At 48.2% G+C, this 25,880-nt stretch overlaps 1 protein-coding gene across 2 annotated transcripts in view; it reads left to right on the top strand.

Moving 5' to 3' along the window:
* XKR6 (XK related 6) overlaps positions 1 to 25,880 on the top strand; it is a 283,372-nt gene that overhangs the window by 113,967 nt on the left and 143,525 nt on the right. The window lies entirely within an intron of this gene.

The raw sequence follows: 25,880 nt of genomic DNA, 5'->3' as shown, positions 1-25,880 counted from the left end.
AGTCCATGATCTTCCTAGGATCTAGCACAACTGGGTCCGGACGATGTTACTGCAGGTTAGGAGCCACAGGTTTGAGCAGAGGGGTCTGGACTGGGGACAGGAAGTGAGCATCCCCAGTGCCAGGGTTTGAAGTGCTTGGAGATCTTTGTGCTGATGATTATTTATGACTCTTTATTTAGCATTTATATTTAATGCTTCACATCTTTTAAACTGCTTTGCAAATATTAACAAATTAATTAGCAAATGACTGCAGTGCATATCCAGTGTAGAACATTGCTCATTAGTCAGAGCAAGGCGTTCTTTCTCCTCCATTGAAAAGGCTAAGTCTAGTAGCCTTGTTTACATTTTTTCTAACTATGAGTGTTCCTTTCAGCTACATTTCTCTGAGGAGGAAAATCCTGGATTCAGCAAAACTCTCTTTCTTACTGAGGGAACACATAGCCAACATACTCTTGAAAGAAGTTATGCTGATGCATTTAATTTCCTGTTTTAAAATGAGTTAAAGTTGTTGGGTTTTTTTTTTCTTTTTGAACAGTGACCCAATAGCATTAAAAATACACCTGACTGGGAATGTAATTGTGATTAATTGCACTATAGATAGTAGTACCATTTCAATAAATCCTCCATGCACATTTTAGACCTTAATCAAGGGGTAACCTATTTGACACTTCATCGCAGTTAGCTCTGTAATTTCACCCCTATGGAACAGGCTTATTCCACAGAAGTGATTAATGAATTAGGTATCATAAGTCAGTCTGTTTACAGTCACTGTGATGTGTGTTTCTCTTTCATATCCATGTCTTGCTGGAAGGCACAGGCCTAAGAGATTTTCTTCCAAGCAGCCTTCTCAATGGGGCATTTTTTATTCATCTTCTCTCTAGAAATACCCCCCGTACACCTAAATCTTCTGCCAAAGTTAATGGGCATTTGGGGGTGGTATTTAGAGAAATGGAGTTGTGATGTGGTGTTTACCCCATACAGACCCTGATGAGGTTAATGTGGCCTGAGAGGACACCAGTGGGCAGGATAAGCTCAGGAATCCTAGACCCGAAAGAAGGGTCAACCCAGAGAAGTTACAGGGAAGAAAGCCTGAGAAAGGCTGGGTAGGAAGAAGCCCAGGGAAACAGCAGCAAGGAGGGGGACTGTGCAGACCTTGGCTGCTGATTATAGTGTCCTGGGTTGGAACCCAGAGTAGAGGGAGGGCTTGGGTCCCCCTACCGACTACTGGGAAAGCAGCCCATAATCTGGAGACTTGGAACGGAGACCTTCTGAGACAGTGTCCACACAGCTTGTCCAGTGGGGCTTTGTTACCCCAGAACGGAGAAGTCTATATAGTGACTGGGTCACAGGGCTGAGTCACAAAGAGGGAGCACCCTGAGTCGCAGAGAAAGAGAAAGGGGCCACAGTGTGAGCGACTGATGGCAGAAGGTGCCAGACAGGGTCAGAGCTAATTCCCAGATTTAGCCACAAGGAGGTGCACTTGTGGTGAGTGGAATCCCTTTACTGGAGTATTCCGGGAGTTCCCCTACATGGATAAATCCTTGCTATCGAGTGGCAACCTCCAGTCTCCCCTGTTAGGGAGAACGAGCCCTGGTGGTAATTGAGCTTGTCCAGACCTTTTGTTTCTCCATCATCATCATTGCAGTGATTTATGTTCTTCTCCTGCTCTGTGTGTCTGAGGATGATTTATTGCCAAATTGCTTGAAATGAATAAACTAGTCAGGTCAGTGGAGTCACAGAAAATCTCTCTTGACATTACGGCCCTGTCTGCACCGGGGGCTGCACCAGGGTAGCCGCTATGCTAGAAGTTCAGCAGGACCTATCATGGTTTCAGTGTCTCGCGTAGGCAGGGATGTCAGATCACTAATTTATATATTTATTTAAGCCATTTATAAATTTATTTAAATTTATATATTTATTTATGGCAGCACCACCATCCCTGATCAGAGCTCTCCTATGCTTCCTGAGCACAGTTTGTAACCATGCGGAGCATGGATGCAAACCAGCTGGGTTTGCAATTGTTCTTGAACGCTGGTACTAGGCTCCATGTGGACAGAGCCTTGTTTTTTACCCACCACCTGAGCAACTCAGGGGGGCAGGAACAATTTTTATAGTGGGGGTGCTGAGAGCCATTGAATCAAACCACACACCCTGTATATAATGGAAACCATTTCAAGCCAGAGGGTGCGGCAGCATCCCTGCACCCTTAGTTCCAGCATCTACAGAGCAACTCGCTTAGGATCAGATTCCATTGACTTTCTTTTGAAGGCTCAGTGGGCACCAGATTTGAGACACACAGGGCCTGGTTTTCAGAAGCACCGATCACCTGCAGCTCCCACTGTCTTGGGAATGCTGGCTGCTTGTGCCAGACTACTTCCTGTAGCTCATACTTCCAGGAGTGAAAGCTTTCAAAGCGGGCCTATGCACTGGTTTAAAGGTGGAGACCCATGCGACTGACTTACCCCTGGAACCTTCAGACATCCAAACATCAGTGCAATAGGAGGCTCCTGGACTTTTCATAGGTGCAAATCTGGGGACTGATCCAATGTGTTTTGTTTTTAGGGTTCACTCTGTCCTATTTCTTAAGTCAGTGGCCCCTGGGAGGTGGTAGGTTTCACCGTGGAAAAACTTTTCCCACTATTGAGCTGCTGAGGCAGTGTCTAACCTAAAGAATCTTTTGGGAGGCTTTATTACAAATAACCTCAAGTTCCTCCTTTACCATCCTCACCATGGTACAGTTTGGAGACCAATAGGTGAAATCTGCTACCTGACACTGCTGCCTTGGATAGCATATTTCCCTAGCATCCTGTCTGCTTTCTTCACAAGAATTTCAAAATCCTTTTATGTGCTAATCTCTCTGCTGATTAATTTGCTGCAGTCCCTTTCTTTTTAACAAATATATTCTCTCTCATACAAAATGTGGTAAGAGAACTATTTGTATATTTTTACAGTGGCATAACTGTGCCAAAATAACTGAGAAAAATCAAAGGAATGGATGAGAGATTAAAAATGCCATTTTTTGGAGGAGGAGTGATATCCCTATGAAACGCTTTGAAATTGATTTCTGTTGTTCGTTGTACCACAGCCCTGACTCCTGCCTCGCTGGAAGGATCTCACTATGACTCAAGAGACTTCGGTTCAATCCCGTTTTGCCAGAGTTTTCCTGTTTGACTTTGGGCAGATCATGTTGTGCTTCAGGGCCTTGGTTTTTCACCTATAAAATGGGGATAACGACACTTTCCTACCTCACAGGGAATAAGTTAATTAAAGCTAGTGAGTTGCTCAGGTACTGTGCTGACAAGGACCATATAAATGCCTAAGATTGATACTATGAACTGTGGTTGAGGCATCTGTAGACGTGCTACTTAAACTGGCATCATGCTCTTAAAAGCCCCCGTGCCCTAAAACAAGATGAGCAGCAAAGGCAAATAGTACAAAGGATTCCCTCCCTTCTTTCCCCTCTTTTTTTTTTTTTTTTTTCAATTTTAGGAACTCTAGAGTGTATTGTGGCTGACACAGATTTGTAGCCATCGCCATGGAAACAGAGCGAGACCAGTTGTATGCTGAGCGGGTTCACTGTGAAGTTTCTCATTTCAGAGAGACGGCTGCATTTCTTTCCACTGTTTTACAATTTCCTGGAGAGAAATCAGGGCTATTGAATACCCCCTTCCCCTCCCCATCCTTCCGGTCTTCTCCATGCCCCCTGCTTATCAGCTACTGATCTGCTCTCCTTTGACCAAATTCAATGGGCTGCTTCACCCTGGTCTTTAAGGCCTCTCCTTGCCCTACGCCCCTGCCTGTCTGTCTGTCCCCATAGCTATTTATACCCCTGCCCTATCTCTATAGACCCTGAGGATCCCAAAGTTGTTGTTTTTTTACTATGGTAGCCCCTACTGGCCCATAGTTCTAGGTGCTGCACAGACACATAGTAAGAGATAGTCCTGGCCCCATTGTGCCAGGCGCTGCATAGACACATCCCAGGTCCGTGATTTAACCACAAGCCCATCTTCTGTAGAAAGAGCTTGTGTTAGAACTCCTGCATTTTTTTTAAAGCTTTGGTTACAATGAGCTGGGCTGCATAGCTTCTAGAGGGGTGACACAGTAAAGCCTTCCTGCCACAGAGGAAAGAAATCCCTTTGTTTTATAAAATGTTAAGAGGGAGACGTGTTGTCAAGGGTTGTGCTCTGAATGTAGGACTGGAAGTGAGGAGGTCCTGAATTCTAATCCCAGTTCTAACACTAGTCTCCGTCTTTGGCCTTAGGTGAGTCTCTTCCTCAATTTCTTCCTGTGGAACTCATTGCCACAAGAAGTCGCTGAGGCCTAGAGTTGAGCAAGATTCAGAAAGGGATTGGATGTTTATATGGTTAGGGAGAATATCCAGAATTATAACTGTCATTGCTAGCAAACCTTCTTGAAGGGATACAAAACTTCCTTTTAAGGATTTAAACCATTCTCTAGCTATTAGAGATCAGGATGGATACAACCTGATATGTGGAGCCAGATTATCCCACATCTGCTACGGTGGGGTTCTTACACCTTCCCCTCAAGCATTTGGTGCTGGCCACTGTCGGAGATAGGCAATTGGACGAGATGGACCTTGGGTCTGGCAATCCCTGTGTTCTATGCATTATCTGTAATATCTAATATGCCTTCCCGCATGCTGGGGTGTGCTGCTCTTCATAGTGCCCGGCCTGTTTGTGCCACAAATGCACAAAAAAATGTACGGTGTGTAATTCTTAACTCTCTTCTTTAAATGATAGCCACTGAGTGCCCTTAACTCCCACTGCAAATTGGGGGGCTTGTTCAGCTATTCACTGGAGATGCTTGGCACCTCTCTGAAAGAGCACAGAGCAGCTTTTGTTGGAAATGAAAATAGTGAGTGTGTTTTTGTGGGCGTGGGGGGGGCGAGGTTTAGGGAGAACAGAACACAGTGTTGGCTTTTGATCAAGTGGAATCTTAGTATCACAGCACTGTGCGGGAGGGGCCCGTGGCGACACACCGTCAGTAGGATCGGTGACTTAGGCCTGTCAGGTGTTCACAGCTGGGCTGACTATGTACTGGATTAGAATGATCTGCAGCCAGTTCTAATTTTCATTCTCTTACCTAGGCCTCCTACCAGGTCACTAAATCCAGGCTTCAAGTCAGCCTGTGACAAAGGGCTGCTTGCAGCTGTGGGCTTGGCAAAATGCTGCCCATCTGCTGTCATTCCCAGTGCAGCAGGGAGGCAGGAGTGGGGCTAACACCCCCCCACACACACCCAAAGAAAACCCCTCCCGCAGATGGCTTGGTGACTTGTACTGCTCACGCTTGGAACGTGCTGGAGGAGGATGTTCACCAGTCACGTTTTGGAGCACTCCCTCTGTGGCTGAGAGAGGCGTTCGTTGTCCGTGCCCATTCAGCCCTGGGTCTCTCAGCCAGGGCTTCCTGTGAGGCTGCAGATAGTTCTTGTGATGTGTGGCCTGAGACCACCAGCTCCCGGCCCCGGACTGGGGGGGCGGACAGGGGTAAGGGAGCCGCAGCTGGGGGTGAATCTGGGGCTGGGAGCGGGGCTGCGGCCAGGGGCGGGAGTGGAGCCGCAGCCAGGCTGCAGTGGGGGCTGGCAGCTGGGCCTGCAGCCAGGTATGGCTCCGCTCCTGGCCTTGCCCCCAGCCTCAGGCCTGGGCCAGGAATGGATCAGCGGCCAAGGCTGGGAGCTGGTGCAGGGCTGTGAGCCGCGCTGAGGCTGGGGACGGAGCCAGGCACAAGGCTGGGAGCTCTAGATGCGACTGGCGGTGGGACTGGAGCAGAGCTGGGGACAGGGAGGGGCTGCATCTTCCCAGGGCCCCACCATGCCCTACCGTGCCCCTGCCTGGACATTCTTCATTGCTCGAGCCCCACCGTGCCCCCACCCAGACATTCCTCCTTGCCCCGTAGGGGGCTGCACCCCACCGTTTGAAGAACTCCGCTCTAGCTCATTCACTGTCATCCACATCACAGCATCGGCCTAGGTGAGCGGTTCTCCAGCTTCCAGGGACTACTGGCCCAAGCTGAGCCAACAGCCTCATGTAGAAACATTTGACTACACGTTGGCTAATTTCCTGAGTCATCAAGTCTCCCTAGTGCTTTCAGTGATGACAAATACTCTGTCCTGCTTTGTGGTAGTGGTTATGTGGCAAGGTGTATAGCTTTGAGGAGGCTTCACCATGACCATGGGGATGATGCTTGAGCCATGTCACAACTGGTTATCTCAATAGGTGACTATTGCTTGAGCAGTCCTTATTGGGACATGACTGGATATTATCACTTGGTCATACCACTGGCTATGAACCAGAGGTGTGAAGCAAAATGCAGGCCATTGATATGTTGGAAGCCGGTATCAAGTGGAGTTCCCCAAGGGTCAGTCCTGGGGCCGTTTTTGTTCAATATCTTCATAAATGATCTGGAGGATGGGGTGGATTGCACCCTCAGCAAGTTTGCAGATGCCACTAAACTGGGAGGAGAGGTAGATACGCTGGAGGGTAGGGATAGGATACAGAGAGACCTGACAAATTGGAGGATTGGGCCAAAAGAAATCTGATGAGGTTCAACAAGGACAAGTGCAGAGTCCTGCACTTAAGACGGAAGAATCCAATGCACCGCTACAGACTAGGGACCAAATGGCTCGGCAGCAGTTCTGCAGAAAAGGACGTAGGGGTTACAGTGTATGAGAAGGTGGATATGAGTCAACAGTGTGCCCTTGTTGCCAAGAAGGCCAATGGCATTTTGGGATGTATAAGTAGGGGCATTGCCAGCAGATTGAGGGATGTGATCGTTCCCCTCTATTCGACATTGGTGAGGCCTCATCTGGAGTACTGTGTCCAGTTTTGGACCCCACACTACAAGAAGGATGTGGAAAAATTGGAAAGAGTCCAGCGGAGGGCAACAAAAATGATTAGGGGACTGGAACACATGAGTTATGAGGAGAGGCTGAGGGAACTGGGGATGTTTAGTCTGCAGAAGAGAAGAATGAGGGGGGATTTGATAGCTGCTTTCAACTACCTGAAAGGGGGTTCCAAAGAGGACGGCTCTAGACTGTTCTCAGTGGTAGCTGATGACAGAACAAGGAGTAATGGTCTCAAGTTGCAGTGGGGGAGATTTAGTTGGATATTAGGAAAAACTTTTTCACTAGGAGGGTGGTGAAACACTGGAATGCGTTACCTAGGGAGGTGGTGGAATCTCCTTCCTTAGAAGTTTTTAAGGTCAGGCTTGACAAAGCTCTGGCTGGGATGATTTAATTGGGGATCGGACCTGCTTTGAGCAGGGCGTTGGACTAGATGACCTCCTGAGGTCCCTTCCAACCCTGATATTCTATGATTCTATTCTATGATTCTATGTGTCTTAGATTTCTGTGACATGCCAAGTTCTCCGATCACATGGATGTTATCTAATCAGACTCAGGCAGTTTACCCAGCACAAAGGAAAAGCCATTTCCCCAAGTGAGAAGACCCTGATTCAACCTGTGTGAGAGCATATTGCGTACAACCAGAGAAGTGCCTTCTCCCATGGGTTGTTAGCAAAGTACAGGATTTAACATTTCTTCTGTTGTTGTCTTTCAATTCCAACAACGGGACATCACATTGGGTTCCCCATAGACTCAGTTTTCTGTCTACCAGGCAACGTCCTCACTGTGCTAAATATCTGCGTCTCTCTGGATATTTCTGAAGCCGAAGGAATAGAAGCCCTTTTTTCCTCCCAATCTAATGTTAAGTTGCAGGAAGGTGGATTGCTCTCAGAATACAGTTGGTGTCTGGTTTGTGTTTAAATACGTGAGTCTTGAACTCTGGCATAAAAGTCAGAGGGAAATGATGTTCTTGGACCCTAGGAGTGTATGATTTGTTTGAAAGTCGTACATCACCAGGTCAGCATGTTCCATGACCTGAGGCTCCTTGAGTGTGTTAATTGAATTAAGCCTCATTATATAAATCATTGGGCTCTTAAGGTTAGTTGAAAGCAGCTATCAAATCCCCCCTCATTCTTCTCTTCTGCAATTAAATACAAGGCCATAATTAAGGTATTCATTCATGCATGTGTGTGCTAGAAGGAGGGCTTGCTGAGAGATGTATCTAGTGATGCAATCTCTGGGTTAGGGTTTGACTGACATTTCAGTCTCTGCTGATTCATTTGTGGGGAGTCTTCATCCTTCCTATGTCCAGGAATGGATTGCCTTCTTATTCCCCTCTGTAGCTCTAAATATAAGGGACCCGATTCTACACTCTCACACACCTGTGTGAACGAAAATCAAAAGTCACTTCACTGATGTCAGCAAGGTTACACCAGCAAGAGAACAGAATCAACCCAGTCATATCCTTGGTGGGACCATGCCGGCACCATCTCTTTTAAATGTTTATGGGCCAGACTCTTTGCTGGTGCTAATTGGCCCTCCTCCACGAGTCTGCACTTGTTCATTGAAGCAGGAAACACAGCCCTGTATTTTCCAGTGCTTTGGAGTTTCAATTGTTTGCATATTATTGTGATGGTGCTGGTCCCAGGATATTAGCAAGACAAGGTGAGTGAGGTAATATTTGTTCATGGACCATCTTCTGCTGGTGTGAGAGATGAGCTTTCAAGCTTATTCAGAGTTCTTCTTCAGGTCTTCTTGCAGATTCATTGCTGTGCTGCCTTTTGAAATTGGCAGAGAGATTAAATCCATTCAAGAGAGAGAATCCCTAGCTGGAGCCTGCAATTCTTGTGTGAGGTTTATAGGAAGATGAAAGAGATTTTTGGTAGGATTAACTCGAGCAGGAACACTTGCATATCTCAGCTTATTGTCATTCCTTCGGCTGCCAGAGAGAGACCATAATGTTACCCAAAGGGGTTAGTGTAATTACAGGACAGGTAACATTGCTGGGTCGTCCCTAGGGTACTCCCCTACCCAGTGCAGGAACGTACCACCAAGGAGCGTTGTACATGTGGAATAAGGGATAGATATCAGTCGTAGGCAATGCAGTCACTGTAACTGTGCAGCATAGGGAGAACGTTGGGATTCCCAGGAGTAATTTCCCTCCTTGCAAGGAATGTAAGGCGGGGCAGGAAGCTGGTGCTAAATTTGTCACTTGAGAAATGGAGATGCTGCCCCAGGCGTTTGACAAAACAGCCAGGAATGGCTGCCCAAGCAGTAGACAAGAGCAGTTTTTCATTCTGTCTCCCTATGCGTGAGTCCAGGATATCTTGTCCAGAAATGGCACCTTTCTCCCCAAAAACCATTGTTTGCGTCTCTCAAATTTCACTGCAGGCCTCGGCAGGAAACTTACAACTAGAGCAAGAAGGGGCTCTCTCCCAGGCTGTAGTGAGACCCTGGAAATCTTACTGACAAGTCACACAGGTGGAAATCCTGCCTCCACTGAAGTCAATAGCAAAACTCCCATTGACTCCTATACAGCTAGGATTTCACGCCCAGATCTAGTCTCTAGCTGGGTTGGCGAGGTCGATAATGATCTCATAAAACTATCCAGCACTTGAGTTAGCAACTAGTCCTCCCATTTGCAGGCAGTTGTAGCAGAACTTTCTTTTAATTAAGAAGCTGTTAGATTGTGGTATTAGGCGGGAGTGTGGTCTAGTAATTAGAGCCAGGGTGATAAACTAGGACTTTACCACTAACTCTCTGTGGGCATGTCTACACTTACCTCCGGAGCGATCGATCCAGCGGGGGTCAATTTATCCCGTCTAGTGAAGATGCGATAAATCGACCGCCAAGTGCTCTCTCGTCGACTCCAGTGCTCCACCGGAACGAGAAGCGTAGGCGGAGTCAACGGGGGAGCGTCAGCAGTCAACTTACCACAGTGAAGACACCGCGGTAAGTAGATCTAAGTACGTCGAATTCGGCTACATTATTCACGTAGCTGAAGCTGCGTAACTTAGATTGATTCTCTGCGTCCCCTCCCCCCCCACCCCCCCGTGTAGACCAGGCCTGTGTAATTCTGGGTACTGTTGCTTTATTTTTCTTGCTTCATTTGACGGGTCTATACAATGGGAATAATCCAGACCCTTTCAGTTCATTCAGATTGATTATTTGTATTGCCGTAGTACCTACGGGGACATCTGCACGGCCTGTATCAGCAAGCCTCCCAGCCCAGGTTGCGAGACTTGGGCCTCCTGGGCTCACACTAGCTCAGTATTTCAAAGTTCCTTCTGCACAGCTATGCTTAGAGCTCACCCCATAAGCCCAAACCACGCCATTTTTAGTGCACTGCACACAAATAAATATTCTATTGTCTTTATATTATGCCATGTGCATAGTGCTTAACAAACGAACCAAAGAGATGGGGTGAAATCATTACCCCATTGAAATCAATGGCCAAACTTCCACTGACTTCAGTGGGGCCTAGATTTCACCTGTTGTCTGTTTGTTAAAGAATTTACAGTGCTAAGGGCCTGAACGTGCAAATGTTTGTGGATGTGCTTAACGTTACTCATGTGAGTAGTTCCATTGACTCTAATGGGACAATTCACCAGAGTAAACTGAAGTACATATGTAAGTGTTTGCAAGGCCTAAAGATCCAATCATGCAAATGTAACGCTGACAGACCCCAGTTGTCGGCGGACGGGATCAAACCTGGGACCCCTGAAGCTTAGTGCATGGCCCTCTACCGCATGAGCTAAAAGCCAATTGGCTGCTTGCTAAGGCTGTAAGGCAGACTCATTTTATCTCCCTCGCTAAGTGGTCTCGGTGCCACGAGATGGGACAGAACACCACGCCCAGAAGGTTACACAAACAATTCGTACGCAGTAGGAGCAGCAGTGCTCACTCCTAAATGTGAGTAGCCCCACTGATTAGTTGTAAGCACTATGCTTGGCAGTAAATTAGCAGGACAAGCCTATATCTAGGTGCTTCTATGGCTTCTATGGCTTCCAGGGCCATAGTATCTGGACTGTCCTTAGTCACCAAGTTAAGACCTACACTAATTTTGCCAGTGACGCTTACAGATACTAAGGTGGAGCGGGGGATGAGGGGAGCAGCAGTAAGACCATGAAGTGGTCTTGACAATGCGGGCTTTGTGGAGGTTCAAAGCCTTTACAGGTTGCATGTGATAAAATTCACTAGCGAGACAAGGTGGGGCCAACTTCTCTTGGCGAGAAAGGGCAGGTCTACACTGCAAATTGACCGTGGCACCGCTGCCGGAAGGCACGCTGTGCCGACAGGAAAGAGCTCCCCCAGCGGCTTAGTAACTCCCCCTCCACAAGAGGCGGTAGCTATGTTGGCAGGAGAAGCTCTCCTGCCGACGTAGCATTGTGTACGTGTGCGGGTTAAGGTCGGTATAACTGTCACCCTGGAGTGGATTTTTCTAACCCCTGAATGACGTAAGGATGTAGTGTAGACAAAGCCAGAGCCAAGCTTTCCAGCATACACAGAGCTCATAAGCTCAAAAGCTTGTCTCTCTCCCCAACAGAAGTTGGTCCAATCAAAGATATTACCTCACCCACCTTGTCTCTCTTATATCCTGGGACTGACACACCTACAACAACACTGCATGCATCAAATTCACCAGTCCTCCCATCAATGAAATATCGGCCGTAAAATAGAAGAGAGTGTGACAAGACTCTCTCGATACAGATTCTTATACCATGCTCGTTACCGGAGTATCTAAGCACCTCCCAGTAGTGCAGTAACGTTTCTCACATGAGGTTTATTCTCTCCTCTCTTCCCAGGGGAGTAGTGTGTGCAGTGGAGTGTTTTTTTGTTGGAATTTTGTTAATCATATGTAGACACGCCCACATTGCTCTATGGCAGGGGTGGACAACCTGTGGCTCCGGAGTCCCACGCGGCTCTTCAGAAGTTAACATGCGGCTCCTTGTACAGGCACCGACTCCGGGGCTGGAGCTAGAGGTGCAAACTTTCCAATGTGCTGGGGGGTGCTCACTGCTCAACCCCTGGCTCTGCCACCGTCCCTACCCCCACTCCGCCCCTGAGCCTGCCATGCCCTCACTCCTCCCCCTCCCCACAGAGCCTCCTGCATGCCACGAAACAGCTGATCAGGAGGTGCGGGGAGGGAGTGGGAGGTGCTGATTGGTGGGGCTGCCGGTGTGTGGGAGGTGCTGGAAGTGGGGTTGGGGAGCTGACAGGGGGCTGCTGATGTGTTACTGTGAATCTTTGGCAATGTTCATTGGTAAATTCTGGCTCCTTCTCAGGCTCAGGTTGGCCACCCCTGCTCTATGTTTATGTCAGAGAAGGCCAGGCCCGTGATGTCTGCCTTGCACATCAAGCAGAAGGTGGGGAGGTTTGTGATGATCCTTAATTGATTCCACCGTCTCAGACTGGCCCCCCCAAAACCTCTGTCTCCTGCACAGATGAGCTTTACCTTTAATGTAGAAAGTTCCATTACATCAAAGGAGTCAAGTTTTCAGCCACAGGCCTCATTCCGGAGCATTAGATGATGTTTTAGGTAACCTGAGCCCAAGCCATTGACTGCCTTGAAGGTAAGGACCAAGATCCAGTGGGGCTGGAACACTTTTTATAGTCGGGGTGCTGAAAGGCAGATAAGGAAACTATAAAGCAGTGGCCCCCAAACTTTTTACCTTGTGCCCCCCTTGCCCCTGTCCATGCCCCCCCCCCGCCAAAGCCATGGCCACAGCTGGGGGCCCAGGGCTAGGAGTGGAGTCCTGGGCATAGGGTCAACAGCTGGGACGCCGGGCACAGGGCTGGCAGCGGGGAGTGAAGTTCCAGGCACAGGGCCGGGAGCAGAGCCCTGGGCGCAGAGTCCCAGGTGTGGGGCTGGCAGCAGGACCCCAGGCATGGGCTGGGGCTGCTGCAGCACTCCCGCACTCCTGGTTCCCACACCTAGGCTGAGATCTTGAACTTGATCTAATGTTCTGTGAGAAGCCAGGGAAGGGAGAATACAGACCATAACTTCTGCTTGAAAGGTCTTAGAACCTTGATGTGCCCATAGCAGAAAATCACAGCATTCAGTTTTAGGCTGACTTGGAAGAATGCCAAGAGAGCCGTTTTCAGAGTACTGTGATGTGAAGATTCTTCTTTATAAGGTCATATTAAAATAAAACCCCAAAACTAAGCACTACAGCATGAAGGAGGGTACATTCAGCTGTTCTTTGAAGGGGTTGACGTGCTTCAAACCATGGGAACAGTGGAGAGAACTATTCAAAATGCAGATTGATGCATAGAGGGAGAAATAAAAGAAACACTGCTGTACTCCATGAAGTGGTGCGGAAATCAGGCCAGCGGGAACCAATAACAACCATTAGCAGTAAAAACCACGCTAGCAATTAACTTTTTTAACTCTAGTAATGGGCCACATGCTTCTCTCCTCCCCACCACCCTACTGCGTCACCGGCAAACAATGTTAAAGCAGGGTGCCAGATCTGAGATGAATTCAGTCCTTTTTACACAATCGTGTGAGGTGAAGATGGCTCAGCGCTCGTGATCTGGAAATGACCTGTGCTTTTTTACAAGCCCGTGTCTAAGTTGGTGAGAAAGCTGATCAACTTGAGGATGCTAGAGCTGAGTCACACTGCAGAATTCCGACCCAGATCATGAACCACTCCAAAAGTCTAGGGTTTCAGATCCAATTCCCCCATCTGGCCAATTATACAGGGATAGGCCTCGGCCATGGAATTCTGAGGCAGGTCTGGATTTTGAACCTCTCCAGTGTTTGGGAGAGAGGGGCATTGGTTTCAGTGCTGTGGGTTAGACCTCTGTTCAGGAGAAACCTCTCTTCTCCATGAGTCTCAGGCCTAGGGACTTCTTCCATCTGCTCAGCCCAGGGAAGCTGGAGGTGAGGCCGTCAAGGAGCTGGTTACAGCTCCCTGATACGGGGAGCTCATCTGTGCTGGTCCAAGCATAAATTAGAGCAGGCTAGGGGCCAGACTGGCTTAGGATTCAGAGGAGGAGCTTGTAAGTTGAGGATCAGCAAGGTCCACGTGGCCCTGACACACCTAGGTAGAGCACCTAGTGCAGAAGCCCAGTGTCACAGAGAGCAAGGGAGTTCTCTGCTGACTGTTTGCAGCCAGAATTTGGCCCCTTTGCACCACTTGAGAGTTGCAGTCTCATTTTTGATGAAAACTTCTCTCATGTGAAAAACATTGACTGGCTGTAGTGGATAAGAATAAATACTCCCATTTTACTGAGAGAAACTGAGACACAACTCCCTAGTACAATGTCAGGCAGAAGGTCAGTGACAGATCCACCAGTTGAACCCAGGAGTCCTGGCTCCCCATTCTGTGCTCAAACCACTGGAGCATTCTCCTTCTCAGCACAGAATAATGAAACCAACCAAGTGAGTCATTTCTTGCACACATGAAGGAGGAGCTGCTACAGCTTCCACCAGTTCATTGAGGCTCCAGGCAGCTCCCTGACATGCATTTCTATATCTACAAGGTTACCGTGATGTGTTGCAAGAGCATGCTGGTTAAATGCCTAAAATCACCGCGACCACAACGAATGGGTGGATTCTTTTTATCAGTAGGGACCTGCTCTATCAGCCATTGAGGTCAATGGCGGCAGGACTTCCGTGAAAGGATCATTAGACCAGGCTCCAGGAGAGACTGAGATGTTTGGGGATCTGTGAATAGGAGGTGGGAGAGTTTGAGCTGTGGAGGAGAAGTGAGAGCTGCTCATGATGTAAGTACAGTAGCATTAAAGGAGACTTCTGCACCTAGTCTCCAGGTCAGGTGCCTCACGGTGAACAAGGAATGGGCATGACAAGGAGACATTTTAGATGGGCAGAACTGAAGGTCTAAAAGAGAAGCTCCACTAGCTTAGGGCTGACGGGATCTCACACAGGATCATTATCATAGAATATCAGGGTTGGAAGAGACCTTAGGGGGTCATCTAGTCCAGCCCCCTGCTCAAAGCAGGACCAACACCAACTAAACCATCCCAGCCAGGGCTTTGTCAATCTGGGCCTTAAAAACCTCTAAGGAAGGAGACTCCACCATCTCTCTAGGTAACCCATTCCAGTGTTTCACCACCCTCCTAGTGAAACAGTGTTTCTTAATATCCAGCTTAGACCTCCCCCACTGCAACTTGAGACCATTACTCCTTGTTCTGTCATCTGCTGCCACTGAGAACAGCCGAGCTCCATCCTCTTTGGGACCCCCCTTCAGGTAGTTGAAGGCTGTGATCAAATCCCCCCTCACTCTTCTCTTCTGCAGACCAAACAAGCCCAGTTCCCTCAGCCGCTCCTCATAAATCATGTGCCCCGTTAACCCCTTCATTCCTGAAACATCTGTTTTAATAGTTCCCGCTAATTGCAGGAGGCCGACATCCCTTGTTGATGGTACGGGCTTGTCTACACTTAAAATCCTGCAGCTGCACCAACAAAGCTGCGCTGTGCAGTGAAGATGTTACCTACGCTGACAGGAGAGGTTCTCCCATCGGCATAGGTAATCCACCTCCCCGACAGGCAATAGCTAGGTCGCCAGCAGAATATTCCCCTCAACCTAGAGCTGTCCACAGCAGGGCTTAGGTTGGTATAACTGCATTACTCAGAGGTGTGGATTTCCTAGTGTAGACCAGGCCTGCCATGCCAGGGGACTCAAGAACCTGCTGCTCCATTACTGCCCCCAAAAGACTTTTTCAAGTATTGCTAACTTCCAACCTAGGTAAGAATATTTTTGCCATAGTAATATGGAGCTGGGATGTTTCCTGAGATGCGTATGGCACAACAGGATGACTGCTACTTCCAAGCAGCTGAGAGAGAGGACTAATTAACCTCCCTCATTAGCAGGGCGCTAATAAAAATGGTAGTGTCCCCCCGAGAGACTTACAGAATTAATCACATCCAAAGTGATGACCTCAAAGTAGCAACAGTAAATCCAAATGAAAAAAGCCCTGCGCTGCCCTCATAATTGCCTTTATATGTACTCGCCCGTCATCATCTTCCCACCTGCTCTCTCTGAGCCGTCAGATTATCACAAGTGGAGCTGGGCAATATTTTTTTTAATGAACAGTAAATTCTCTCAAAAATGCATTTTGGGGGTGTAGCAGATTGCTGACTCAGTGCTGTGGTGCCTCCTGCTGGTCAGTCCAGGACTTAGCTTTCTCCAGTCTCAGAGCGCCTCCTGCTGGCCGATGTCTCCCCTGCCTCAGGCCCCCCTGTCCTTACCTTGGGGTGCTGCCCCACAGCAGTGCCCCCACACTCTGGGTCTCCCTTATCAGGGGAACCCCCTCCCCCTATGTCCACCTTGTCTCAGTGGCTTCTGCCAGTCGTCATCTCCCTGGGCTGCACTTCTGCAGCCAGAGTACCTCCTTAGGCCTTTAACAAGGCCTCAGCCTGGGGAGTTGCCAGGCTGGAGCTCCCCAGCTCCTCTTGCCCTTCCCCAGCACTGTCTCTGCCCAAGGTACCCTGTCTCCCAGGCAGCCAGGTCCTTCCCACTCCAAGCTGGAGTGAGACTCTCCGGGCTCCTACTCACAGCCCTCTTATCAGGGCCGCCTGTGGCCAGCTGCTCAGCCAGCCTCCCTGAGCTGCTCTCACTCCTTTTATCCCAGGAGCGAGGTAACCGTCCCGCTACAGGGGGGCACTGAAACGATTTGTGAATTGGGACGAAATTTGGCGACCGGTTTCAGGCTGAATGAAAACCTGAAAAAATAAATACCCTTGGGAAGGTCAAAGGAGTTTGTCTGGAAAATCTCCATTCAAATGGCAATTTCATTTGGAAGTGACACGCTGAAATGAGCTTACAAATGTTTGGTTTGGACCTGAACAATTTTTTTGTCAGTTTTCCGTTTTGGTGAGAATAACCCCAAAATAACTTTCAGTTGGAAACTAACCAGTTTTTTTCCTAGAGTTTCTGGGTTAGCAATCAAGTCAAAAAATCCCCTCTCTGCTCCATTCTAATGACAGTAGTGCCTAGAACTGAGGTCCCACCTGCGACTGGGACCTCAGTGGGCTAGGTGCTACTTGTACTTCGAGCTCCTGCCCTTGATATTTCAACTGTCGGGGGGGGGTTATAGCACTTCCCTACAACGTGGGGGTGATGAGCGGTAAACACATGACAGCTCTGTTGTGTGGCAGTCAGCTATCATGGCAAAGGGGGCTACATAAGTACCACAGGTAGATGCTATTCTGCCTCTGGATCGTTAACACCGGCTGCCACTGCCGGTTTTCTAGAACTGCTGTTGATACTTAAGATAACTTGTGATCAGTCTGGTTGTTTTGGATACTGGAGCGCGTGTGGTTTAGCTCAGCCAAAAATACCTCTTCCCACTGCTACAGTCCCTCTTCCTGAAACCCAAGCTAGTGATAAGGTAACTCAGGGTGAGATCTGATTCTGTGAGTCCCATTAACCCTGGATGCGATCCCTTCTGAACCAGAGATCAGAATACGTATGGTAGAGTAGCTGGTCCACTAAATTGAGCGCTAATTTTATGTCTGTTAATCTGTCTCTCACGCTTAAAATAGCATCCTTCATGTGACCATCTCTGGGCACTTTACAATCACATGAAATGAGGTTGAAAATACAGATTTAAAAGCTGTACCAAATAAAGAGTGTCTTCAGGCTTGATTTTAAAGCCTTTCAGATACTCTAAGCAGCTCGGAGAGGGCTATAAATGAAGAGCATAGAAGCACATAAATATTCAACTGAAAATACCTTAGGGAAGAGGCCCATCAGAGGGGACCTCATAAAAGTATGTAGAATAATGAATGGTCTGGAGGAGGTAGAGCAGGAACTTGTGTTCACTCTGCCCCATAATGCAATACAAGGGGACAGTCAACACCATGACAAAATTAAAACCCATAAAAGGAAATACTTGTGTCTCAGCACACAATTAGCGCACAGAACGCTTTGCCACAAGACATAACTGAGGCCAAGGGTTTAGCAGGATTCAGAAAGCAATTAGAAATTTATATATGGTAACAAGAATATCCAGCATTATTATAGTACTATTAAAAGCTAACCCACAGTTTTGGAGGGGATCTAAATTCTCATGCTTCAGGGCCTAAGCCAACTTTTCCTCGAGGAGGAAACTTTCCCGGGAGACAGGCTATCACAGAACTGCTGACTTCAGGGCATCTTGCACCTACCTCTGAAGCTTCTGGTACTGGGTGCAGTTGGTAACAGGATACAGAGCTCAATGGAATTCTGGTCCCACTGAAGTCAGAGTCGAAGCTTGTACTGGGGACAGGATTTCACTGCTGGTTTGACCCAGGATTGCAGTTCTATGGCCTGGTCTACTCATTCTCCAATGCTGATCCTTGGACCATCAGTGACTAGCAGGACTCTCAGTTGGGGTCCCGAGGCATTAGTGAAGTACAAAGAGTGACAATTACCACCCTCGCTTCTTGTGTCATGTTCAGTCCAGTGGGCAGGCCCTATAGGGTAGGGACTCTGTCTCAGACTTCACTCTTGTAAGAGAGCTCACACGTTTTGGGGCCTTCAGGATAATAATGGGAAGGATCTTGACATGACTAAAGGGGCCAGCAAGGCTGTCAGAGTTGTGCATCTCTGGGTGAGCCTGGTACCCATTCCCTGCAGACAGCGGTGTCTCTTCATTCCTCCTCCCTTGTAGAAAGGATTTGATGCTCTTTGCCCATCATTGTGGTTTTTGTGAGAGACTATTCTGGTCAGATCCTTGTCTCACTCCCATCACCATGGTCCCTGACCACCTTCCAGTATCTGTAGAAGGTTCCTGTTACCACAGAAGCTAAGTACCTCCCATTTTTTGTTGTATTTGTCCTCACAAGAGGAAGGTAAGTACTAATGTCCCCATTTTACAGATGGGAAACTGAGAGACTGAGCAGCTTGCCTGAGCTGATACACGGGGTCTGTGGCAAAAGCAAGGAAGCAACCTTAGGTCTCCTGAGTCCTAGGTTAGCACCCTCACCACTGGGCCACTCTTCCTCATTACCCACGCACCAAATAACGGGAGGAGCTCTATCTCCCATTTTCCTCCTCCTCCTAACTGTTTTTCATAGCTTCCAATGGAGCATTGTGCTCCACCTTTCCTCTCTGCCCATGCAATGCCTGCTGTAGCATGCTGTCCTGGTATACCCTGAGCCTTTCCAACAGCCTCTGCTGCCAACGTCTATCTGCAGTACAGATGTTATTTCCTGACCCTGCCGTTGCATTCTTTCAACGTGGAACATGCTTTTTGTGGCCTCTGATTGAGAAGTGTTTCCTGGCAGCCTCCCTGTCCCATTCACCCTGATTGAACCCCCGTGAGATTTCACCAGCTATGTCCTTAGCCACCTGCATGTTATTCTCTCACTGTGCCTCTCAGACCCATTTTATTCTAGGCCCTGATATGTCAATGGAGCCTGCGGTGAGCTGGCCGGGAGCCCCTTGCTCAGCAGCTCCTGTCCCTTTATCTTCTCTAATCCCTGCTGGCAGAGTGCTTTTGCTTCCTCTGCTTTGATGTTACCTCTGTCAGTTAAGTTTACACAGAACAACTTTCCCTGAACAGTTTTCAGTCCCTCTTCCTCTTGGGCCTCAGTTTGAACTCGCTTCTTTTTACTAATCCCACCAAAGTGCAGGCTGTAGGGTGTGGTTTGGGGTTTTTTGGTTTTTTTCCTTAAACAGATTTGAACTTCATTCTGGTCACCTTAGTTAGTTCCTCTGATGGGGCTGGCAACCCGCTTGCTTCCACGCTGGTCTTTATTTGTTAAAGATTCTTCTTCCTTGTATGAAAACCTCTGTAACTTGCTTCCCTCTTTAGATTTCCAAATCAAGATCTTTGCTCACTGCAAACGATTCATCTCACAGTGATGCTAAAAGTCCTATCAGACTGATCCCATTGGAGGGAGAAAATGCTGCAGTGGTGGGTGGGAGGGCTTCTTCTGTCGGCATAAGTAACCCACCCATCTCCCCGACTGGTTATCAAAAGACTTGTAATCCTCATTTAAAGACACCAAGTGATAGAGAATTTACCACATCCCTTGGTAAATTGTTCCAGTGGTCAGTTACTATCACTGTCAAAAATTTTCTCCTCCATTTCCGGACAGAGTCTGTCTATTTTCACTTTCCAGCCATCGGATCTTGCTCTACCTTGGTCTGGTAGAGTCAAGAACCTTCTCTGATCAGAAATCCTCTTCTCATGTTGGTACTTGTAGAGCATGATCAGGTCACCCCCTAACCTTCTCTTCCGTAAGCTAAATAGATTGAAGGCCTTAAATCTCTTTCTCTAAAGGATAGTAATATAAGTGCCGTAGTTTTAGAAATTATTGAGCCTGGCAGCACTGACTCTATCAAGCCCTCGCTCTCTGCTGCCTGACTCCCATTGCTGACAGAGTTTGGGGTAAAGGCTGGCAGGCTAACGAACAGGAACTGTCGGACGACCATATATCTCACGCCGAGGCAGATAGGTTTTCCAATTAATTTTTTTTGTTTTCAGAACCTCGGCCAAGCAGAGAGATTCTTATTGTCATAACTGTCAGAAGGACAAATCCATTCTTCTTACCAGCTCGTGAGTCCCAGTTCCCAAAATATTAATAGAATGTTACAGATAACTGTAAAGCGCTTAATGGCAAAGGCTAAGTCTTGGGTGTATTTTTAGCCATTTTGGCAAGGAAGTCAGAACAGAAGAAAGCTCGATTGTCTCTCATCACTGTCCCTGCTCCTTAGTCTGTAGTTCCTAGAAAATAATAAGGATCTGTTACAGAGAGCAGCCTGAAACCTGCACAGGTTTCCTGCCATTGCTGATATAATACCACAGGTAGACTTTAAAATGCAGCTTAAACCCAGGGCATCTGCTTTGCCTGCATTCCTCTGTTTGGGGGATCTTTGTTTTTTGCCCCATAGATATTTGTTTGCATTGCAATAGCACCCAACTGACATCTGGGCCACATTGTGCTGGGGGCTGTACAGACACATAGTTATGAGACAGTCCCTATGCCAGAGAATTTAGTCTAAGTAGACATGGCAGATTTATCACACTCCCCTCCTTTACATATGGGGGACTGAGTCACACAGAGGTCAGCTGACTTGGCCAACGTCACCCAGCAAGTCAGTGGTAGGGGCAGGAATTGAACTGAGAGAGCCGCACAGACCTTATCCCCAGCCTTAACCATGAGACCATCCTTCCCCATTGTAAAGACATTGATATACAGACCTTCATTTAAGCTTTTACTTTTAAGTCTCTTGTCCTTCCAGATGCAAAAATGGCCTCCACCATGTTATGCAATTCAATGTTTAAGCGTGGTTACTGTAACTGTTAAGGAAAAGTTAGCACATGTGACTCCATTTTGGTTTGGGGCCCACCATTGTCTAAAAGCAAGCACATCATGCACCAGGAGGAGTGTTCCTTAGATACTGCATTCCTGTGAAAATCCTCCTCCTTGTTTCCAGCCTGCCTTGACTCCCGGTATCTGTTCTTTGTCTGTCCCTAACTCCCTATCTCCTGGCCTTTGATGTGAGGCCTCCCATTCTGATAATAAAAGTTACTGATGCATTGCCTTAGGACCATGCTGTGTAATTAACATACTAGTTTAGCACGAGGAATGCACCAAGCAGGGATAGGTGGTAGATAAGAAAAGGGTTTGTTTATTGGCTAAGGTTTCCGATGCACGAGGGCAACATGCTTTGCTAAGAGGTATATAACCTTTGTATAATCTGTATTCGGGGTCCCCTCCTGTCTAGCAGGGGGGCACCACGCTCAAGCTTAATAAACTTGGTGTTTTTTGGGAACACTGCAGTTGTGGACTTTGTTCATGTGCCTCAGCCTAGATTCGAACTGTGCGTGACTTATCAGGTATAATTCGCAGCAGTTTTGTGCGTGTCCTACCAGGTATAATTCGCAGCATTTGTGTGCGTGTCCTACCAGGTATAATTCGCAGCATTTGTGTGCGTGTCCTACCAGGTATAATTCGCAGCATTTGTGTGCGTGTCCTACCAGGTATAATTCGCAGCATTTGTGTGCGTGTCCTACCAGGTATAATTCGCAGCATTTGTGTGCGTGTCCTACCAGGTATAATTCGTAACAGTAACACATCTATAGCTGCCTAGCAATTTCACAGCTGTCGTTCTGCTGCACAAAGCGACTGGATGCTGGCTCTTAACTCCTGAACTAAAAGAGATTCTCCATGAGCTGTTAGCAGTATAAGGCCTGTGACATAGTTTTGCAGGTCTGGTTCCATCCAGCAGAAGGTAGTGGTGGGTATGTGATGGCCATCATCTTGGCTGACATAGCAGGGATTGAACTGGGGACCTCTGGAGTTAAAAGCATGAGCTGTTGCATTGGGAGCTAGAGTCAAGCCCCTGTAGCTGCGTGCTGTAACAACTCATATCCTCTGACATCAGCACCAGGGAGGGGCCCTGTATCACCTGCTCACCAGTGGGTTACATGTACAGAAGTGTAATATGGTGGAAGCCATGTGTATATGAGGGTAAAACCTACCTACCTCAGAGGGCTGTGTTGAGAAGTAATTATCTAACAGAATGGGCCAGAAAACTTTTATGGAAATTTGGGTTTTGTCCTTTTGTCAAAATTCTGCTTGGATGGAAATTTTCTGCCCAACTCTGTTATTAAATGGTTTTGAAGCAGCAAAGCTCTACAGAGAGTAAGGGCTTGATCTTTCTCCCTCAGATACAATGGGCATTTCCCTATTGATTTCCATGAGAGCAGGATCAAGCCCTAAGGAATCATTATTATTTCTCATTATTTAACTGACAAAACTGGTTTCTCCTAGTGGGTCAAGCACTGCAGTCCTTACTCGGGGCTCTAAACTCACATAGGGTGGGGGCCAGAAAATGGCGTGCGAGTTTCCCCTCACGGTGTTTCCTCTGAGCTCTTTCAATTTGGGGAATGGTCTCCAGTCTCCTGGTGACCCCTTAGCTTGGAGATTGGCTAGGTTACTGTATTGTTCTGGGACTCAAGAGAGTTGGGTTTTATTCAAGAGTTGAAATGGTCCTTAGTTCTCGGGAGTTTGTTTCACAGTCTGGGATTGGCCCCTTAGAAAGGTCTGTCTCTTACACAGACAAGATTTATCGCTGAAGTGACCATACGTCCCATTTTGGTCAGCACAGTCCCCTTTTTAGGCCCTGTCTGGCTGTCCCGACTTTTTGGGCAAAACTGGGCATTTGTCCCGTTTTCTCTTGCCAGCAGATCATCAGCGGGCAAGAGCAAATGGGACAAATGCACCGTTTTGCCCAAAAAGTGGGATGCGACCCCTAGCGGGGCACAGAGGAACATGTGGGAGGGAGAGGGGAATGAGCGGCAATGCCAGCCCTGCATGGGTGGGTGGTGGGGCTGGGCCAGCCCCATGCACAGGGGTAGAGGGGCCTCAGGCTGGCCCTGCGTGGGTGGGCTGTGTGGGGCCTTGGACCAGTCCCGTGTATGGGTGGGTGACGGGGGGCTCAGGCTGGTCCCATGTGCAGGGGAAAGTGGGGGAGTCTCGCGCTGGCCCCAGGCAGGCGTCGGGGGGCTCAGGCCGGGACCATGCAGACAGGCGGTGAGGGGACTCAGGCTGGCCCCACGCGGGCAGCAGGCGGAGGGGGCTCGGGCTGGTCCCGCATGGGTGGGAACAGAGGGGGGGCCTCAGGCTGGCCCCATGTGGTGTCCTGTTTTCCCTTTGGAAAAATATGGTCACCCTATTTACCCCTATGGTAGGAAGTCCCCTTATACAAGAGGAGAGGAGTTGTTGATCAAATGCCAGGTACATTTCTTGCTCTCCGCAGTAGCCCAAGAGCTGATTTCCATCCCTCCCCATCCCCCGCAAAAAAAAAAAAAATCCCATCACCTTTCCCCTATCACACCTAAATGGCTCATAGCTAGCGGCTCATTGGTTGAAACAGCCTTGGAATTAGCCAGAGGCAACTTCACACAACAGTCATCAGTCAGTTCTTGACACCATCAAGGCCTGGGATATAAAGGATTGAATTAAAGGGGAAAGGGGTGGGGGGGAGTGCATTCGATTTCTATCCCCTAAGATCCTATTTTATGTTAAACGTTTTCATCTTTGGAGTGAGCATTAACAGCTGATCTTCAGCTCCTGCTCTTTCCACTCCCTTGCAAAACACAGTCTTTCAAAGAGATAGGGGATACCCTAGTCTGAGAGAGATGAATAGACAGCGGTGGCATAGATCTGGGACCTTGCTACAATTCAGGTTTGTCAGTCGTAATGAGGGCCTGTGGGAGAAGGCTAGTATTCCTCACTTGCTCATATTTCAGTTATGCAATCAGTGCTGAAAGAGGTTTTTCCCTTCGTCCCGACGGCATGCAGACATCAGAAAGTTCAAGGTGCCTGTCTGTGATGGAATCCAAACTGCTCTGCACTCGTGTGTGTGTGAATGAAAAAGAAGAATTTCATTTTCTGGAAGAGGAAGAAAAGCCCCTGGTGCCCATTTGTTTAAAGAGGAAGGGGAAAAAAATATCTAAAAGGGTGTGGCAGCCCTTTGTGAGTAAAGATCACTAGTCAATAGAGTTCAAAAGTCTATATGACTGTATTTCTTTTCAACCCTCTGGGCTCCACAGTCCTGAGAGCTACGAGAGGAGAAAACTAATGAAAGGGGAGTGAGGGGACAGAAAGGCAGGCATAGCATTTCTGAATAAAACTGGTAGCTCAGAGATGCATGAAAGGGCTGGGAGGGAGAAGATCCTCAGCAGGTGGAAAGCCTTAATGACCACATGTGGCCAGGACTTTACACCAGGGTGACCAGACATCCCGATAAAATCAGGACTGTCCCGATATTTTGTTGTTTGTCCCACGTCCTGACCAATGTACGGCCAGGACGCCGTTTGTCCCGATATTTTGCTTCGGCGGCACTCCGGCCTTTTTTTTTTTTTTTTTTGCTTGGGGCGGCAAAAAACCTAGAGCTGGCCCTGGTGGGGGAATGAACCTATGGCTGCTCCCCCATGTGTCCCGATATTTTGTTCTTGTCATCTGGTCACCCTACTTTAGACTGATGCCTCATCTGCAACACGGCAGCTCCTATCTTCACCTGGTGTAAACCAACATAGATCCACTGCCCTCAGTGAAGCAATACTGATTTACACCAGCTGAGGACCTGGCCCTGGAGGTGAGCTTCCTCCTCACAGATTGTTGAGGAAACATTTGTAACCAATAGAAAAATTCAGTGAGCCCCATTCCGTTCCCAGGTTTCAGAGTGGCAGCCGTGTTCAATGAGGAGTACTTGTGGCACCTAATACATTTGTTAGTCTCTAACAAAGTGCCACAAGTACTCCTCATTCTTTTCATTCTGTTCCCAGTCACTCTGGTGGAAATCTGGAGCCACTCCCCTGAAAAATCCACTTGAGTTTAGCTGCAAAGGGTCTGTGTCATCTAGTGGAGCAGCTCTGATCCCCACCAGTAGAGGGCGGTGGTGTGCATACATATTAGCCAGTTCATTGCGAGGATACCTCTGGCAAAAGGCACTTATTTCACACAGAGGATGCCCTCACACACACTTCTCCCACATATGCTGGAGACCGACAGATATGATCATATCAGCCTGTGTATCTCATGGCTGGGCTGCAGGACACTTTTCTGGTGGAAATGTTGGCCCTATAGCCAAAACACTTCCTGGCCTTTTTCTTCTGCCTTTGCTACCTTTCTGTGCTAACAATCACCTGGTCTTTTATTTCAACACTCAGGTGTCTGGGGTAAGGGGAAAGGGGTTAGGAGCTGACCCAGACCAGCGGAAAGACTCCCATTGCTGCAGTGGGCTTTGGATCAGGCCTGGAGATTTTATCTTAGCCTGTAAGAAACGTGCAAGCCTCCTCCACAGGTGCATCTCCAGCATCTTGCTCTAGGGAGGTTACAGCCACGCACCATGAACGCTCTTCTTGCTCGCTGGCTGGCAGCAGCCAGTAGCCTCGGTCTAATGTGTGAGCTGAGGCCAAGCTCCATGCTGAGCTTCCTTGCCAAAAGAGAGCAATCTGAGCATATTGCACTGGGCTGGCTGCTGGTTAAACGGTGTATTGATTCTAAATGGCTGTTAGCCGAGGCGGTACTAGATGGCCTCAGGCCAGCCTG

This window comes from Eretmochelys imbricata, chromosome 3, assembly GCF_965152235.1.
Source record: "Eretmochelys imbricata isolate rEreImb1 chromosome 3, rEreImb1.hap1, whole genome shotgun sequence".
In the NCBI taxonomy this organism is placed as follows: Eukaryota; Metazoa; Chordata; order Testudines; family Cheloniidae; genus Eretmochelys; species Eretmochelys imbricata.
Note: the sequence above shows the minus strand (reverse complement) of the source record. Positions and strands in the feature narration are given on the sequence as shown.